At 44.0% G+C, this 4,362-nt stretch overlaps 1 pseudogene; it reads left to right on the plus strand.

Annotated features, from left to right (window-relative positions):
• The first annotated feature begins 294 nt into the window (after positions 1 to 294).
• Positions 295 to 754, plus strand: LOC101325788 (NADH dehydrogenase [ubiquinone] 1 subunit C1, mitochondrial pseudogene; annotated as a pseudogene).
• The last annotated feature ends 3,608 nt before the right edge of the window (positions 755 to 4,362 follow it).

Below are 4,362 nucleotides of genomic sequence, written 5' to 3' on the forward strand. Positions count from 1 at the left end.
ACATAAATCCCCTGGCACATAGTAGGCATTCAAAAAGCAGCAGTTATTAGCAGTTGTCATGTTTCAGCAAAGCCTCAGCAACTACATTACCACCATGGCATTAAACATGGTAGTGTTGAACATTATTATTAATATTAGTAATATTAAAGTTAATTTTAATTTGCTCTAATGCATATGAATCTAACATTTAAGAGGTAAATATATTTCCTTATCAAATCAAATTCCACTTAACTTTGAATCTGATCTTGAATCCGATCTTTTCCTTGGATTCATTTACGGTGAGCACACTGTCTGAAGGCCAAGCAGTAGGGTATAAACTGTAGGGACCAGGTCATCCTCCTTGCTGGGAAAGCCCAAATACTCACAAGCGCTGAGGACATAAGGGTGCTGAGCGTGTCAGAAGTGCTTCAAAGAGGGGGTTAGCGCCCGCAGTTCCGCACCTCCGCCCGCCAGGGTGCGCTCGGCTGGACACCGACCCCCGGGAGCGGCGGGGCTGGAGGAGGCGGAGCCTAGCCCGGCAAGATGGTGCCGTCCGCCTTGTTGCGCCCTTTGTCCAAGCTGGTGGCCTCGGCCAGGCTCCCCAGCAGCTTTTCAGCGCGGTCAAAGTTCTACATTCGGGAATCGCCACTTGGCAGACCTGACTGGCTGAAGGTTGGACTGACCTTGGGCACCTCCGTCTTCTTGTGGATCTATCTCATCCAACAGCATAATGAAGATGTTTTAGAGTATAAAAGAAGAAATGGGTTGGAATAAACTTTTGAAATACCGATACAGTAGTGTTTATAGCAGTTCCTCTGGATTCACCAATCTGTTGAGCTGTAAACGTGAGAGAGTGAGTTACATGTGAATATATGTCAAGTCAGCATTTTGTGTTTCACATAATTAAATTAAAAAATACTTCTGTATTAAAAAAAGAAGAAGAAGTGCTTAAAAGAACATGAGCTGCTTGACCGAAGTGGGTTAGAGTGAGTCTTTGCTGATCAGCCCAGCTGGGATTTACGGTTACCTGGCTCTACCCCATGGGCAGAGTGCAAAATGGCAACCATCAAAATACTTACACCATGGGAAGAGGTCTAACCGAGGAGCCTTTGTGTGTACAGTTTAAAACAACACTCTATATTGGTCTTGGCGTCTTGCATTTATAGAGGCACATTCAAGACACTCACACCACAGAAGCAAAGCATGTAACTAGAAGGGGAACAACTGCTTTTTCCCAGTATAACAGAGCCATAACTAAAGGTGCTGCGAAGCCCCTGTCACATTGATCTCAGCTAGTCTTTATTTCACCATCTGGCTCCTTTTCCAGGGCTCCCTCAAAAAGGATATCCCTAACTAACCCAACAGGGCCTTCTCTCCCACACATCAGTCCGCATAGAAACAACAAAAGATGTCAATTGTGCTGATTTTCTGTGTAAGGCCCCATACCAGGCTTGTTAGCAGAAGCCTCCTCCTTCACCCAGCCTGGCTGGCCTCCCCTTCACAGTCAGGAGTCTTCATTTAAGTCCCTTTTAATGAGAGGAGCTGAGAGCGAACTCAATAGTCCCAACCTTCCTCTTAAAGGAACTGGGCCCCACTCTCCCATCACAGCTACTTCCAACGGTATTCCTAATAAGACTTGGTAATGTTTTCCTGTGATACTTATTCAGTGCCTGCACAATTTTATTTTCGGAACCAACAGGGCTGTTGGTTCACCAATCTGAGCTTATTCCACAGTAGTTCCAAACCACGTATCATTTTGTTGGGTGAAACCTGTTCATTGAAGAGATGAGTCCAGTGATCAAAGAAAGGAGGACAGTGTACAAAAGCTCCTTCTGCTTCCAATTATTTCAGTGATTTATTTGGGGCCAGATAAGCCACTCAATCTAAGGGTGTTTAAATAACGCACGTGTGAGTTGCAGCTGAATCTCAGTGGTGGCTCTTTTGATCTAAGATGCTTATGGGCTCCCAGACCTGCCTGTGGACATCACCAGGAAGTCTATTCCATGCTATTCTCTTTGTGCTTGTTTCCAGCGGATGGTATTCTTCAAATACAGAGTGGCACGTTCAAAGATATGTGTAGCATAAATTTTGCTCTGACAGATGATTGGAGCAAATATATGCCCTCACATTTACCTTTAGGGAATCTTTTAATCATTTAATAGAAAATTCACGACAAACGTGTCTACAGTTTCCACATCCTCCATTTACTTGGTATGACCCAATCAGCCTTGCCTATTATAATCAACTCTCACCCACTGAGGTCAAATTTATGAAACACTGCTATATTGCACCTGTCACTTTGGGTATGAGATCCTTGGTAAGCAGACTGGGGCAAACTGGCAGTCTCTCTTTGTGGCAGAGTGAGAGGTGCCCATATTTCCTGGGGTGTTGTCTTAACTCAGTAGCTGTATCACACTGCTTTATGAACTGTCCAACAGCTGTGACTTTGGGCATTTAGACACTGATTTCTTCATTGTAAGAAATGACATTATTAATGTTTACAAATGGTGGTTCTCAAAGTGTGGTCCCCAGACCAGCTGCGTCAGCAACAGCTGGGAACTTGTTAGAAATGCAAATTCTCAGGTTATACATGAGAAGTTGAATCAGATGCTCCAGAGGGTGTTTTAACAATCTCTCCCAGGGCCTTGATGCCTGCTGAGTCTTCACGTGTGAGATACTTTGCAGACAGCAGATTTTTACCTGCACATTAACTGGGTAACACAGAGAACAGTTTCTCTTGTGTTGAGGAAAGTCTGAACACTGCACTCTTAGCAGACCTTAAATAATCTTTTCTGAAGCCTTTTGCCTTTGCTACAGAAAGGTTGAAATTTCAATATTTTCTTGTTCTCACCCAATCCATTTTATCACATGAATCTTATTCCCTGAAACCAAAAGCCCTGTTGAAAAGAAGCGGGTGAATAATTCTAGGCAGTGGAAACATCCTAGATATGTACAGCAAGCATGGTTCCCACAACATAACTGGCAGGCTGTGCTTCTTTTAAATATTTAAAAAATGAGAATCTCCATCTCTAGGCTATTCCCTTTCTTCCTTACTCAGCAGAATCTCTTATTTAGGATGTTATTTTGTCCAAAGACTCTATCCTTCTCCTAATAGGCTTTCTCAAGCAACATTTGCTTAATTCTCTCAGGTCAACTCCAAATACAGCCACTCTGATAGTCTTCTCTGTTATTGTTTCTTGACTTGAAATGCCAGTAATTTCCTTTCATCTTTTCCCATTAATCACCAAGTTCATATCTTGAGCCTTCATGTTCTCCAGTAATCTTCACCAGGCTTCTTGGTGCTGTGTGGTCTTCTCCATTCATTCACCATCTTCTACCCAAGCCATTTTTTTATTAGTTTCCTTCAGTTGGTCCTTAGAGTCCCTTATCTTTGCCTTTTTCTGGGATCTATTTAATATCTGATAGCGTCACCTGGTCTGGATGTAGGTAAGCTGAGGGGCTGTCCACAGTGACAGAATGGATCCAAGACAGGATGAGAATCAGACAGTCTCCTTGTGGGTGAAACATTTTAACATAGAATCTATCTGTGTGTGGAAAAGGATAGAGGTTGTTGAGTGAAACAGACCACAGTTGGAAGTCAGGTTGACCAGTGCGGAGCCATAGCTTCACCATCACTTGTTTTGTTCTGGGCACTCTAAGCCACCTGCAATTCCATCTCACTTGCCCTGCTTTGTGTGTTGCTTCCAGCCTTTGGTTTACCCCATGCCTTTGTGCAAGTTCCAAAAAAGTGGTCCCTCTGAGGAGACATACCCACAGGGCAGACATTTAACAAAGGGGCCCTTTTGGGTGGACAAAATACAGACCAGCGGCCCTTCCCGAATGCTTACATTGCCCTCAGGGCCTAGCAAGTGCAATAAGGGCTGGATTTCAAGGTCCGTTGCGGCCCCACAGCCCATGCTGGTGCCTTTGTTTCATGCTAAAACTGCACAACCCGACCTGTGGCACTGCTTGCTTTCCCCCATTTCGTACTGCTCTGTCTAAATCAGTGGTTCTCAAAGTACAGTCCTTAGATCAATATTACCATCACCCAGAAACACGTTAGAAACACAGACTCTCAAACCCTGCTGCAGACCTCCTGCCTCCGCAAACAGCAATCTGTGTTTAAACAAGCCCTCCAGATGATTCTGGTGCACACTCAACTTTGGAAACACTAGAAAAATATCTGACGTGTAACAGGTATTTAGTAAATGTTTGTTGGTTGAATGAGGAAATTAATTTCTCCATCAAAATTAAGCTCAAGCATCATTCCCCTGAGCCTCCTCCAGCCTCCATCTCATCAGGCTACGGCCCCTCTGTGTTCTCACCTGAGTCTGTATCACTGCACTGTGCAATGAGATTTAACGCACTGCAGGAAATAAATTG

This window comes from Tursiops truncatus, chromosome 5 (genome assembly GCF_011762595.2).
Source record: "Tursiops truncatus isolate mTurTru1 chromosome 5, mTurTru1.mat.Y, whole genome shotgun sequence".
Classification (NCBI taxonomy): Eukaryota; Metazoa; Chordata; class Mammalia; order Artiodactyla; family Delphinidae; genus Tursiops; species Tursiops truncatus.